At 45.1% G+C, this 15,952-nt stretch overlaps 1 pseudogene; it reads right to left on the reverse strand.

The window, feature by feature from the left end:
* Positions 1-11,577: 11,577 nt before the first annotated feature.
* LOC118713264 lies at positions 11,578-13,593 on the reverse strand (annotated as a pseudogene).
* Between the last annotated feature and the right edge of the window lie 2,359 nt (positions 13,594-15,952).

The raw sequence follows: 15,952 nt of genomic DNA on the forward strand, positions 1-15,952 counted from the left end.
TTGTATCTGGTATTTAGCTTCCTTCCATTTCATTTAGTTCTTTTTCTGAAGATTTGTTCTTTCATCTGCAACATGTTTCTTTGTCTCCACATTTTGGCTGCTTTCCTGTATTTGTTTCTATGTATTAGGTAAAGTTGCTATGGCTCTTGAAATTAGTAGAGGGGCCTTGTGTAGTAGGTGCCCTGTAGGGCCCAGTGGCCTAGCTCAAGTGACACTGGAGGCTGCTGGAGTCCCAGGCAGTTCCTTTTAAAGAGTTGACACATGGACTTACTCAGATTTGCTCCAGTACTGTGGCAGCAGCTTGAAAGGATCCAGGGACAGATGGGGAGGAACTAAATTGTCTGGCATTAAGGCAAGAACTGGGAGGGGGGAGGGGGAGCAGCTTGGCAAACTGCTGCCAGTGCTGGGCTGGGGCCACTTATAGAGAGGTATAGGATACACTGAATCCAGCTGCTACTTATTTGAGAAATTTTAGGAAAGTCTGAAGCCTAAGCAAGGACAGGCCATTCATGTGGAAAGCCACTGCAATCAGTTTGGGTGAGCTGCAATTTAGGTGGGGAGAAGTCTCAGGGAATCACCAGGGCAGGGCAAACAGTGTGGACCAGGTTGATGGAGTCTCAGATATGGTGCCTGCCAGTCAGCTCTGTGTTGGGGGAGGTTTCAGCATAGGAACAATGAGCACTGCCAGCACTTTAGTCTGGGAGAAAACTGCCCCCCAGTTCTTGCCTTGATGCCAGACTAGTTAGTTCCTCCCCATCTGTTCCTGGATCCTTTCAAGCTGCTGCCCCAGCACTGGAGCGAGTCTAAGTCCATGTGTTGACCCTTTAAGAGGAACTGCCTGGGACTCAGCACCCTCCCGTGTCATTCAGCCACAATTCCTACTGGTTTTTATAGCCTGAAGTTACAGGGACTTCTCTTTACAGCCCTGGAAGCTTGTGCTGAGGGGTTTGATGTGAGGCTGGGATCCCTTGCTCCTCACAGGATTCCTCCTCAGCCATGATATCCTTCCCAATTCAAAACACACCACATGTGGGTGTGGACCAGCTCATTCCATATCGCTGCCATTCCTACCAGTTTTAATGTGCTTTCTTCTTTAATTTTCTAGTTGTAGGACTTCCATTTAAGACTGTTCTGAATGATGGTTGTTCTGTATATTAGTTGCAATTTTGATGTGGTTGTGAGAGGCAGGGAATACTACATTTATCTATGCCACCATCTTGTTTTCTTTTTTCATAACTACCAATTTGTACTTCTTAATCCCTTCATATTTTTCACTCAGTTCCCCAATCCATCTTCCCTCTGGCAACCATCACTCTGATATTTGTATCTATGAGTTTGTTTTTGTTTGTTTATATTGTCCTTTCCGTTCCACATGTAAGTGAAATCATACAGTATTTGGCTTTATCTGAGTTTTTCACTTAGCATAATACCCATTAGGTTTTGGTCTTTGTTTTTTGGGTTTATTTTGTATCGAGGAGGAGCACTTTTCAAAGTATATAATTGTCTGGCCATTATGCTGTACACCTAAAACAAATATAAAATAATATTGCATGTAAACTCTAATTGAAAAATAAAATTAGGAAAAAATATTTGGTGTCAGTTTTCCTCCCACTGACCTAAACTCTGAAGCATTTTCAATGAATTAAAATTAAGGACTATACCTACTTGGAAAAAAAAAAGAGAGAGAGAGAGAGAGAGAGAGAGAAAAGAAAGTTCTATTAGTCTGAGGTTTCAGAGTCCCAGCAGTGTCTTGGTCAGAACTAGGCTGGGGCTGGGAACGGAGTGTGAGAGTGTACAGGTGGCATCCCTGAGGACTCAGAGGTTCAGTGGACTGAGTGTTTCAGCAGCAGAATTCACGGAACTGTCTTGCTAGTCTCTACACTGTTTGACAGGGCGTAATTCAGAGAGAGAAGCTCAAATGTATTCCATTCTTCTGGAGCTCTGTGATAGCATTTAATAGCACCCCATGGGATGTCTTCCTCACACATGACTATGATATTTCTTCAAGTAATTACTAAAAGATTCAGGGTCTCATTGTTCTGTAACACTCATACCTAGTTCATCTAGGTGTTCAGTGGGTCCATAAAACTTCCCCTAGGAGTCATTCGCTCCCATGTCTTTAGCTGATAATGCAAATGCATTTCAGCACTGTGTTCCTCTTCATCTGTTGGCAGAGACATGCATTTGAACATCCCTGTCTTCCACATGTTTCTGTAAATCTTTTTGTGAATACGAAGGTCCTACAAAGGTGTCCTGTATATATCCATCCTGGAAAGAGCACACGAGAGAGGGGCACTTGCTGGAAGGGCCTGAGGATGAAACTCCTCCAGGGATAGATGGCGCACTTGTTTGTAAGCCTGAGCTGCACAGATTCACAGGAGGTGTATCCTGCATGGGGAGCAATAATGACTCCAGCAAGTCTTTGTGTAGACTGTGCCTGTGAAAGACAACCTTCTGCTGCGCATTCAGCTGTGGTTCTGAGGCTGTGCCAGCTCCTGGCCTGACTGGCTCCCAGCAGACCACTCGGGTGGACCTCTTGGTGCCCGTGTCCCTGTGCTGAGGGAGGACGAATGAGGGGGAGGTGGGAATGGCAGGAAAAGGTCCACTAGGGGAGGAAACACGGCTGGGCCCAGCTCCAGAGGAGACACAGCAGCTATCAGATCAGCCCAGCCCAGGAAGGAAATGAGGGGCAGTGGTGGCTGAAGCAATAATCACCACAAACTCCAGAAACCTTCAGAAAATGGAGCCCATGGAGACTCTACAGAAACCCAGAAAGCTCTGCTTCCACCCCCGAAGTCACTGCTCCTCTGCAGGGTCTGGTTCTGACTAGCTGGCCCCACAGTCTCCTACCCCCACCCCCAGTTGGACTCCCAGAGCCAAGGCTGGTAACCCCACCTGAGTAACTCTAAGCTCTTCCCTCTCCTACTCCTTTAGGGACTCCCCACACCCACCCCCATCTCCTGGCAGCCTGATTCATCTTTTTTTTTTTTTTTTCAACGACAAAATTAGTATTTTAATTAATTTCAGAAAAAGAGATCACATGAATGTGGAGATTTGTACAAGAAACCAAGTTGGAATCTGGATTTGTGTATAATTCAAAATACCTGTTTATTCATTAAGTCACTGTTATCTGCAATTATGAAGGAATATTAATATTGTTTTTCTCATTAATAATTGGTTCTTCTGAATTAAAATAAATGTTGTGGTTTTCTTACTACAATGATTTTTATATTAAATTCATTACTTTTTAAAAAAATTTTAAATAAATTTTTATTATGTCAACTTAGAGTTGACATATTATATTACTTTGTGTAACTTAGTACGTCTTCTACTGCTAGCATTACGGTGAACAGACTTGTCGTCCTTGAAACACTCCTGGGTGCACATACACACCTGGCAGCCAGGCCAAACCACCACTGTGGGATGCCCTCGGCCTGCTGAGTCTCACACCTGAGCCCACAGTGCACAGACTGCTACCTGGATATCTCCTTTGCTCATGCACGTCCCATAGTCCCATAGTATTTCAATGCAAAGCTGAAATTCAAAGATAAAAACGAATGTACAAATGCATAATTTGCATGTCCATGAAGATGGCCCCCGACCTGTCCCACGGGCCTCCTTCTGCAGCTCTAGACTAGAGGAAAGGCCTGATAGCATACCCGCTGGGCTGCACATGTATAAAGAAGTGGGGCTACGTGTTCTCCTCCCAGAACCACTCAGGACTCTGTCTGGGTGGCCGAGGACCAGGCGGCAGCCTCCCTCCTCACTGCCCCACAACATACAGCAGCACCTGATTCTTGGCTCCAGCTCTTCTGTATATTGAGTTCAGGGGTTTCATGTTGATCAAGGGGAAACATATGACCAAAGCTGGCAGCAACACAAAACAGGCTTTATTTGGGGAGCACTTAGACAGATTAGCATGCAGGGGGGGCTCACCCCAGCAGGCGGCCTTCCAGAGACAACAGGATGGCGCCCCATCTAGAAAATGAAAAGGGCCGGTGGCTCCAGCGGGCTGGAGGGAAGTGGTTTAAGGGGGAGACTCAGCCAGGGACCTGTGGTGTGTAGTGATTTTGCTGAGCACCATGGTGAGGGGCTCTGGGTCAGAGAACCTGGAGGGCTGCAGTGAGTTGTTTGTTCATATCCCGGGTCCGTGTGGTCTGTGGCCAGAAGACGGTACTGCAGGTCCCACACTTCCCAAACTCTTGAAATGTTAAAATGAGTTCACTTCAACTATAATTTGATCAATAGCATGGGTAAGAATTGGAATTGGGTCAAGTAGTTTTTGAACAAATGGGTCAGCCTGCTGTGCTGTAAAAAACACAGGGCCAATAATATGGGACATCTTTGGTTCATTGATATAAAACCCTGCTTGCATATATTTGTTGCCAGTGGAAGTGGGGTCCTTGTGGTGTTACCAGAAAAGCATTTTGGGGGACTCAATGGGAGGATGAGGTCTGATGGTAAGGTTTATTTGGGTGGAAAAGAAGCTTGCCCCCAGGTTTCCAAAGTCTGTTTTGCCATGGGAAAAAAAAGTCCAGCTTTGTCTTCATCAAGCCCAGTACAAAGACCAGTGTCCAAAAGTTCTGTGCCATGCCAAACCTTAGTCCACGCCTGTCCCCATCTGGTTAGCCTAGTCTGTGTTCCTGGCTGCACTCTGGCTGGTACAATGCCCAAGCCCACGTGGTCTGCCACAGGGCCCAGGTGGCTGCTAGGCCCTCATGATTGCTGTGGAGAGAGAACTCATGAATGAATGGGGTAAGCACATGTTACACACACACACACACACACACACACACACACACACACACAGAGTTTTGTTAAGCTTGGGTTATATTATCTCAGGCTTGGGGAGGACCTGGTACCCTTTCAAACTAATCAACTTCCCAATGTTTGACGAGCTTTTGATGGTTCCTCCTCCTACCCAATCCATTTCGTAGGCCTTCCCAGGTTTTGTGCCCCTTACCCAATTGATCCTTTCCCCAGGTTAGACTCCACTTCCTGTGATCACCACCTGAGTTCCTCCTACGCATGCCTCACAGTGAAAGCTCCTCCCCCGTGCCATCTTGGCTCCTCCTGCACATGTGCCCAGCAGAGGACCCGCCCCTTATTGTTTGTCCCTTCCCCCATAGTCCGGGCAGATGGACCTGGGAAATAGAAAAGCGGTCCTTCCTGCCTATAGTGGGGGGCTGAGGAATGTTGATCCCTTTGGTGGGGAAATGCTGCAATCCCCGAGAGGGTATGTGAAGCTGTAGCTTCCTAGCCTAATGCAGCAGGCTCAGTGTCCCATTCAGCTCTACAACCCATTGGGTTCAACAATGTCCAAGTCCCTTTGCTCCCTTCCTTTATTAATATTTAGCTACCTATGCTAACATATTCTTTTATACCGTGTTTCCCCAAAAATAAGACATCCTCTGAAAATAAGACCTAGCACAACTTTGGGAGAAAAAATTAATATAAGACACTGTCTTATTTTCAGGGAAACATGGTAGTTTATCTTTCTCCGCAGAACAGCCAACAATCTGTGTCTTTGTCACTGGTTTAGACTTCCTTAGGGCAATCCAGGCCACCAGCCTAACATTTGGAAAAGAAATGCAGGCAAGGGCCTGAGTCAGGAAAGGATTCTAAAACCTGACCAATCTCCTACTCATTTTTTCCCCTAACCAAAGCCTCTTGGAGGTCCCTTGGGAAAAACAAGCACTCATAGACACCCTCATTCCTTTTACACACACACACACACACACACACACATTCAGGGTTGGATCTTTTGCCTTGAGCCTTTCTCATGATCAGATGACCACACCAGCGTCAACAGTCTGCTTGACTCTCAAACTATCTCTGAATCTAGAACATTCCAAACCAACTGTCACATGACAGCTCTGCCAAGAATCAGCCGTTATTTCAACTGGCCAGCCCTGGAAGAGCAGTTAATGCAACAAGCTGGGAAAGCAGCCAGCTGGGCAGGAGCTTTGCTGGGTTAATGTATTAAGTCTAAAGGCTCTGACATGTGGCTGACTATTGACTTCAGCTAATGTCTGTGCAACCTTGACTGAGACCTGGCCATCTCGCAGTGGGTGCACTCGTACTTGACTTTTAAATGAATGTCAGTCTGTGCTTGTAGCAATACTGATGGACTAAGTAGAATGGCTTTCCACATGTAAATGGAAAGAGGATGGCTTTGCCCTTTACAGCTTTCTCTTACATACATGGCATTAAGTAGCTACAATTATTTCAATCAACTGAGAGGTGTAATTTCCACAGTACCTACATTGGAGTAATTTGTAGGGTACACACTGTATTTGGCAGGATGTAGTTTTTTCAAAATTATTGCTAGTATATTCTGGCTGCTCTTGGAAAACACCATTGGTCCTACCTGGAATCCTGTTACCCATCAGGACAGCTTTCATCATTACTAATGCTCTCCAAAATATCTGTAAAAAGAGATATCAAGGAGGAAGTTATGGCCGGTTTGGTTTGGTTGATTGGATAGTTGTCCATATACCAAAAGGTGGTGGGTTCAATCCCCATTCAGGGCATGTATGGGAGCAACTGATTGATATTTCTCTCCTCCCTGAGCATGTGCCTGTGAAGCACACTGGGCTGGCAATTATAAAATACTAAATCCAAGCAGAGAAATTGATATTGAGAAAAAAGAACTCATCATCTCATTTACAATGGATGTTCTCACTTCAAGAGGATCTCTTCTATTAGCAACTGGTAAAGACCTACAGTAAATACCAAGCCAGCATATGATGGTTGCTTTGTGTATTGTATATCATGTATACCATACCTTGTCAGATTATCATGTCTGAATTGAAAAGTTTAAAAAAAAAAAAAGCAAAGAAATATATATCATAAATAAAGGGAACATTAAGCAGAAGACGTTTAGACTTCAGAAGATCCCTTTAACAGGTTCTCAGATGGAGTTAGGGCAGTGGTCAGCAAACTGCGGCTCGCGAGCCATATGAGGCTCTTTGGCCCCCTGAGTGTGGCTCTTACACAAAATAACATGTGTGGGCTTGCACGTACAATGCGATTGAAACTTTGTGGCCCATGTACAGAAGTTGGTTTTGGCTCTCAAAAGAAATTTCAATCGTTGTACTGTTGATATTTGGCTCTGTTGACTAATGAAATTTGCTGACCACTGAATCAGGGGAACACAGAACAATCGGTAGTACCTAGGTGATTGCTGATCAGGAATGATTCAGGGAGCTTTGATAGGTGAGGACAACAGGCTAGAGGATATGGTGGTGGTTAATTCACAAGTAGCCTGACTTTTGCTAGGCCATCCTACTGGGTAGAAGACAGATGGCAAAGGAGAGAAGCAAAAAAAGAATACAAAGAGTCTTTCAGCATTCTCTTACATTTGGCTATTGAATAACCTACAATTATTCATCATGAATCAAATTAATATTTGAAATTTCATAATACCTTCCATCCAAATATAGGTTGGATGCACTGTGTTGAGTGTCAGGACATAAGTTTAATCAACCCACTGCTGTTGTATTCTGACTGCTCCTGGGAAGCCAAATGGTCCTACAGAATGTTGCTATCCAGATCTTATCACTCTCTCCAAGCTCTACTCTTTGCAAACACAGACCTCAGGAAGGAAATTATGAGGGAGAAGGGCTTACCCTTTTATCCAGAGACCAGTGAGGCTGTGCTGCTTGACACTAGGCCACCCTGCTCTTTCGTCTGCATTCACAGCACAGCAAACTTTTTTTGTTTCTGCCCATGAGTGATTCCAGAATTTATACCAACATTTCTGTTACTTGAGGCCTCTGCATTTATATAAAAGAAAGCACTGAGGATCAAGTCAAGCTATGCAATTTTACATACAGGTCTGTTTTAACTCTTGGTAAATTTTTAAAAAGCACAGATCTAAAACAGGTTTGGAATCAAAGGTCAAAGACCCAAAAGCAAGTACAGATGAGCCTGTTGAAAGGCAGGGGCTTTCTCTGTAGCATGTACCTATCAAGTTCATTGGCAAGCCAATTACAAAATACTTAATCCAAGGTGGGAAACTGTGAGGGAAAGTCCCCACCATCCAGTTTATAATGGGGGCTTTCATTTCAAAATGTTCTTTTCTATCATATATTCAAAGAGGAAAAGACACACGGTCAACATTAACCTAAAACATAGTTGGGTTGTGGTTCATTCCTCTCCTTCCTGCCCTCCCCAGCTCCGTCTTCGTCTGGGTGTGTTTGAGACAACCAGTCTGATGTGTGTCTCTCACATACATGTTTTTCTCTCTCCCTCCCCATCCTTTTTCTCTCTTTCACTCTCTCTGAAAAGGAATGAAAAATATATTCTCAGGTGAGAATTAACAAAACAACAACAAAGAAAAGAAACAGAAAGAAAACATTAAAGCAACATTTCTATATAACATAAATAAAGGGATGCTTACTTGAACACAAATGTTTTTACTTTAGAAGTTGCATTTAACAGAGTCTCAAAGATAGAGGGACACAAAATAACCATTAGTACCTTGGTGATTGTTAATGATGAATTAAAAAAGCTCTTCTTGGTTTGGACAAGGGGCTAGAAGATATGAAAATGGTTAACAAATATGGACTGAGCTTCTGAGCCAACCTATTGGTTGAAAGACAGATGACAAAAAGAGAAACAGGAAAGAAAATAGAGTCCTTGTACAATTTTCTTACATATGAGAAATTTTAAAACTTAAAATTATTCATTGTGTAAAAATTAATTTTCACACTATCTTCAATTTTTATATCTTTTTATTGATTTCTGAGAGAAAAGGAGAGGGAGAGAGAAATAGAAACATCAGTGATAAAAGAGAATCATTGATAGGCTGCTTCCTTCAAGCCCCCCACAGGGGATCAAGCCCAAAACTGTATATTGTCAGATTTTCACATTTGAATTTGATTCAAAAAGAAAGCAACATCCTAATATATAAAAAGCCAGAGGCCACCACAACTAAAACACCTGGATGGACGACCAAACATCAGGTTGCATGGGGCAAGAAAGCTGGCAGGGGGGTTGGTGAGGGATGACCAAACCGCTGAACAGCAGGCTGCATGGGGTGACCAGGCCAGCAGGGGAGATAGTGAAGGACAATCAAATGACTGTACAGTAGGCTGTGTGGGGTGATCAGACTGGCAGGGGGAGTAGTTGGGGGTAATCAGGCCAGTGAGGAGGCAGTTAGGGGCAACCAGGCTGACAGTGGGGACAATTGGGACATCCAGGCCAACATGGAAGGACAGTTAGGGGCAACCAGGCCAGCAGAGGGGTGCAGTTGGGGGTGACCGGTTCAGCAGGGGGGGGGGGAAGTTGGGGGCGATCAGGCCAGCGCAGGGTAGGGGGGTAGTTAGGGGCGACCAGGCTGGTGGGGGTGGGGGGTCAGCAGGGGAACAGTTAGGAGTCAGCTTTCCGGATTCTGAGAGGGATGTCTGACTGCTGGTTTAGGTGGGATCTGGCCTAAACTGGCAGTCAGATATCCCCCGAGAGATATCCCCCGAGAGGTCCTGGATTGGAGAGGGTGCAGGCTGGGCTGAGGGAACCCCCTCCCAGTGCATGAATTTTCTTCCCTGGGCCTCTAGTTTTTATATAACATAAAGGGGGCCCTTAAAATAGCAGATGTTTAGATTTCAGAAGATACCTACAGGTTCTCAGATGGAGCTAGGGGAACACAGAACAACTGTCAGTACCTTTGTGGTTGCTGATCATGAATTACTCAGGGAGCTTTGATGAGTGTGAGCAAGGCACTGGGGTATAGGGGTGGTTAGTGTATGAATATATTACAATATTATTCTGTTGACCATTCATTCAACCCCTTTTTATATATTAGGATGTGATCCTCTACTGGGCCATTCTTCTGAATGGAAGATAAGACTACAAAGGAGAGGAACAGGAAGGAAATAATACAAAAGGATCTTTGTACAGTTTTCTCTTACTTGTGGGAAATTGAAAACATGATAGTTACTTCATCATGAATCAAAATAAGATTTGAATATGTACAGTACTTTCAATCCAAATAGGTAGTGTTCACTCTGTTGCTTGGCAGAGCATAAATTTTGCAAACTCATTGATGGTATACTCTGACTGGTCCTGGGAAATATCCCCCATTGGTCCTACCAGGAATGCTATGATCAGCAGGACAAATTTCATGACCAACATTCTCCAAAATATATTCTGTCAACCCATTGGCATAGGAAGAAAGTTATTAGGAAGAGGGGCAAACCCCTTCCTCCAGACACCAGTGAGGCCATGTTGGCTGACACCAGATCACCTGCTCTTAACTCCGGATTCCTAGCACTTCCCTGGAGACGTGCTGGCCACAGTGCTACTTGTGACCACGCTTTCTCCCACCACACACTCATGCCCACTTCAGTACCCAGAATTAGGAGGCTCTAAAGATGAAACACAACCGAGGTGTTGTTTTAATTCATCCAGTGAGTGATTCCAGATTATAGACAAGTATCCCTGACGCTTGACTACATCTGCAATTGCAGGAAAGAAAACACGAGAAAGGTCAAATCAAGGTGTACATTTTACACAGGCACATATTTGAACATGCTCGAGCACCTGCACATGCACACGTGTGTGAGCATGGGAACAGAGGCGCACACATGTGCTCACTAAGGGGAAGGACCGGAACACTGGACACAACCTTTTAGGGCACATGTGTCAAACACAAGGCCCGCGGGCCAAATCCGTCCCACCAGGCCTTGCAATGTGGCCCGCACCGCACTGTCATCACTGCACTCCGCTGCGTTTCCATCACAATGACAGTTTATGACTGTTCAGTAAACCATTCGGCCCGCGATTTAGGCTGGATTTTAGATTTTGGCCCCTTCTCTGATTGAGTTCGACACCCCTATTTTAGGGTGTGCCTCCTGAGGAGAAGGACTGTTGTTTATTCTTTTTCTTTTTTTTTATTAAATAAACAAACTTTTAATACAGCTCAGGTATATAAAATACTGTACACTGTAAAAGGTCTAGAAAACTAGAGCTTCAAGTCTTTGTTGTTAAAAAGCCATTCTTAGCTTAAGTGGAAAACCAAGAATGGAGTACAGAACTGTAACGAGGGCCGTGGTGGCTCTACAGTGCCTACATCCAAGGTCCCTCATTGCAGAGCAGCCACCTCCTCAGCGGATATCACGCTGATCTGTGTGTGGACACAGGCATGTCCAGCCTAGGGGTGGGGTGGGGAGCTGTGTTGTCACTTGGGTATTCTCAAACTGAAACAGACCTTATAATAGGGGTGTCGAACTCAATCAGAGAAGGGGCCAAAATCTAAAATCCAGCCTAAATCGCGGGCCGAATGGTTTACTGAACAGTCATAAACTGTCATTGTGATGGAAACGCAGCGGAGTGCAGTGATGACAGTGCGGTGCAGGCCACATTGCAAGGCCTGGCGGGACGGATTTGGCCCGCAGGCCTTGTGTTTGAAACATGTGCCTTATAAGACCAAGAACCAGCCAGCATGAAGGATTAAATTAGAATGCACACACACACACACACACACACACACACACACACACTCTCACACACACAAATCCCATGTAGGTGGGCTACCCCAAACTCTCAACTTCTGGCTTTTGGTTTTTTTTCCTAGGAGCTGTGACGGGTTCTTGTAAGTTTACTGTTAAACAGTGTCCATAGTATGGCCTTATTGCTTGGTCTTATGTGCTAACTTCTGTAGCGCTCTGTACTGTGGTCTCTCCTTTCACTGTGTACTGCAGATGAACCGTTTAGCTAACTCTTTCACCACCCCCAACATACCCTCGTGGAGAGCTCACAGGTCAGTCGGTTGAAATGTTCTGGAAGATCGCATATTTCCAAAGCAGATGACCTTGATCCCTTTGTCCAGAATGTTTTCTCAAAGCTTCTTGAACTCATCTACATCTCTTTTCCAAATAAGCATGAAGCATTCTAAGAATTATGCTTGACCGCCTCCAGAAAAGGGCTTGGAAAATAGTGTCATCCACAGACTGGCCACAATCCAGGGAAAGAAATGACTTGTTTTCATAGAGTTTCTGAACCTCTCTCATAACTTCAGTGTTCCTGAGCACATTCTGGTATCCAGCTGGATGAAGGACAGTGCGTCAGGGCTGGTGTAGACCCCATGGATGTGTACCATGCTCAACTTCCGCTTCTGTTGAGCCCTCTCTAGAACCTATTGTACATGAGTAAGGTGAAGGGATTTAGATTGTTTCCCCCGCTATGCTGTGTACAGTACCAGGGGATTGTCAAAACCTGTAGTCGGTACCAGGGCCCCATTTTCCATCAGGTAGAGAACTGACTGAAATGGCTGTTTTCCAGAGTCTTCCATCTTTGACTCCAAGTCATCGAATACTTCATAGAAACAGTCCTTGAAATGCGGGGATTGAACATTACTAGCACAAGGAGAGAGCTTCTGAATAAGGTCATGGGCAACATGAACAAGATTCTTGTTTTCATGGAGACATTCCTGAAATTTTTTGCTCTTATTATCAAGATCAAAGCCAGTGACAGCATCACAAGGACTGAGTTAACTGTTAGGGTTTGGCCAGTGACTCGGGCTGTGAAATAATTCATAACTGAGAGAAGAGACAGATGCAGGGAGGAAATTTATTTTACTTTCTGAGGGAGAAAAGGGCCAAGTGTTGCTCATCAATACAGGCCAGAGGAAGAAAGAATGGCTTTCACTTATAAAGAACAATTGGTTGCTGATGTTAGATGACAAGGAAGGGAGGAGTGATTGTGTTCAAGTTGAGCATATTGGGGGGAGGTGTGTGTCTTGAAAAGTTAGTTTGCTCTTCAGGAGATAGTCTGACAGATATCCTAAGGAGATGTCTTATCAGTATTTTTTCCAAGCCTGTAAAATAAGTTTAAAATAAAAGTTATGAAGCATTTAAAAGAGGTTTATTTGGCCGAAACTGGTTTGGCTCAGTGGTAGAGCATCGATCTGCGGACTGAAAGGTCCCGGGTTCGGCTCCTGTCAAGGGCATGTACCTGGGTTGGGGACACATCCCCAGTAGGGGGTGTGCAAGAGGCAGCTGATTGATGATTCTCTCTCATCGATGTTTCTAACTCTCTATTCCTCTCTGTAAAAAAAAAATCAATAAAATATATTTTTTAAAAATAAAATAATAAAAATAAAATAAAAGAGGTTTGTTTGAAGGGGAGAGAGAAGGAAACTTTCTACTATCTAGAGAGTCCTTGATGTGAATTATCCCTGATTGTGAAAACAGCAAGGAGGAGGAAGATGCCGGAATGCAACCTTGGGAGTAGCTTATCTTGTCCCAACGTTTGAACAGAAGAGCTGTCTGAACTAGAGGAGCCAAAAATCTTGGGGTTTAATTACCAGGTGTTTTTCATAAATTATGGAAGGTGACAACAAAGATAAAGAAAGGCCTTTTTCTTGTCCCTACATTAAGCCCTTCCAGGATTTCAGGGCTGGAACCTGAGGTACAACCATAGCACTGATACGTGTTCTGATCACCAACACAACTTCTCATGGCTTCTTACGTTTTAGAAGCAGCATCCTGGGCTTTTTTTGGGGGGAGGGGTCGGGGAGGGGAGAGCACTCTCATGGAAGGATCCAAAAATCTTGTCTATCTCAGAGGATTGGCTTCTTGTAGAAGCCATCCAGTTTCTGTTGGGAGTATCTGACAACTCCATTCTGATCTCCTCTGGGTGCTGGGTATTCCTGGTTTTCCACCCATCCCTCTAGTGCAGTAGTCACCAATATTTCAGACCTCACAGACCACCAGTGATCCACGCACCATTTTGGTGACTGCTGCTCTAGTGGATTTTCTTTTTCCCCCTGTTCATTCTGTGTCAGCTCCAAAGAACCCCACTATAACTTCATTTTTTAGAAGTCACTATTTTACTATAGTAAATTCTTATTTTCCTTGTGATAATCACCTTTAAAAATTAAAACTGGCCCTGGCTGGTTAGAGCATCAGCCTATGTATTGGGTTGTGGGTTGGCTCCTGGCCTGGTCTAGGCAGGTACAGAGGTAACCAATCGATGATGTTTCTCTCTCTCTCTGTCCCCTTTTCCCCCTCACCCAGCCACCTTCTCTTTCACACTTTCTAAAAATCAATTGGGGAAAAACTATCCTCTGGGGAGGATAAAAATTTAAAACTGAGTAATTGCCTTAACTCCATAAATGAGTAATAAGTGGATAACATTAGCATGATTTCAATGTTTTTAGAATTATAAAAGCAATGCACTTTATAAAAAATTTAAGCACCATCTAAAGGAGAATTGATTTGCAAGTGTCTCCTTCAGAGGTGACCGTCATGAGAGGTTTGGTGGGCCTCTCTCAGGCTCTCTGCTTCTCATTCTGTCTCTTTCTGTCTCTGTCCCATGCATTTACACATATGCATGTCTGCCTGTTGAAATCACATGTTATCTAACAGGTGGTCTTCTGGATGCAGACGGTTGGTCCACACTCACCTCAGAGCATCACGAGGTCTTCCTCTGCGGCCCGTAGAGACCCCGGCACCTCCCTTAACAGCCACTGCGCTCCACTCCTCCGTGGGAAGCCGGGCTGGTAAAACCCCGACATCTCTACGTGGACATGAGTGTTTCCCACACCTGGCTATTTCACCAGTGCTCTGATGGGAGGTCTGGAAAATACATCTTTTAAAAACTGTGCAAGTATTTGTGTTGGGTCACCTGGAATGAGCATTGCCAGGAGAAGGTGAGAGGCCGCAGGAGCCTGCAGGGTCCTGCACCCTGTTCTCTCAGGGCTGGGCCTTCCCACTTCTCTCTGGGGGCTCTGCTGGGGCCTGGGTTCTCTACCTTTGTCCTCTGGCTGCTTGCCTCCTGACGAGAAGCCTGCGGGCCTGAGAGTGCCAGCGCCCTCCCCGCAGTGTGTACAGGGTGTGCGGGGAAATGGGGAGGTCAGTGTCTCGGACATGTACTGGAGAGTGCACGTGTTTGCTTTCTATCCATTTCAACGCCCTGCCTTTGGGGGTTTCCTCCTGGCAGGGGTGTTAGCCCTTTCTCTGGCCGTGAGTTGAAGGAATGCTTCTCAGTGTGTGGCTTTTCTCTCCAGCTTTTTGCATTTTTTTGCTTTTGTTTTGGGCATAGGAAGAATGGGCACAGAAAGAACCAGATGTTTCCCGACTGGTTCCTGGCTCCGGGGCCTCTACTCTACCCTGAGGTCATGCACATTCTAACTAAAAGGACTTTTTTTTTTTTTTAGGTCGAATCTTTAATTCATCTGGAGTTTCCCCTTCAAATAACAAAAATCCCAGTGCAAATTAAAAGAGAAAACAAACTAATCTGTCCCTTCTTGGATTATGTGAGCAGCCACAGAAAGGCGGCTGTGGTAGGGTTCTCTTTATGGGAAGCATCCAGAATAGGCAAAGGAACACAGACAGAATGCAGGTCAGAGGTTGCCAGGGGCTGAGAAAGGGAGGGATGGGGAGTGAGTCTTTTGGTAAAGAGTTTCCATTTGGGGAGATAAGTATTCTGCAAATAGATGGTGGTGATGTTTGCACAGCCTCGTGAATGTACATGATTTGCATAGTTTAAAACAACATTTTATGACATGTAATTTACAACTTGAAATATGTTAACATATACAATAGTTAAAACAAAAATATGAAATAACACCAAAACAAACGTTCAAAAGGCAGAGTAAAGGGAGTTCTGGGTCGGGGAGCAGTTTAAGAGGCTCCGTAGCTGGCACTGAGGAGTTTCCAGAAGCCAGCTCCTTTTCAGGGGTGGTGGGCAATGTGCCAGGTCCATTGCCAGCGATGGCTCTACCTGCGGAGGGATGGGGACTTTCCAGCTTTGGGCACAGGTGCAGGTGACGCGCCCCCCCGTGGGTGCTGTGGAATGTTGCTCTCGTGCCGTCTCCTGCGGGCCGGCTGATGAAATGGATGCGGGTGCTGGCTGCAGCTCTGGCCAGGCTGCTGGAGTTGACGTTCCTCCAGTTTGGGAGCCGCCTTTCCTTCTGCATCTGTGTCTGGCTCCTGCGGGTGTGCGG

The sequence above is a fragment of the Pipistrellus kuhlii genome, unplaced genomic scaffold (assembly GCF_014108245.1).
Source record: "Pipistrellus kuhlii isolate mPipKuh1 unplaced genomic scaffold, mPipKuh1.p scaffold_m20_p_9, whole genome shotgun sequence".
NCBI lineage: Eukaryota > Metazoa > Chordata > Mammalia > Chiroptera > Vespertilionidae > Pipistrellus > Pipistrellus kuhlii.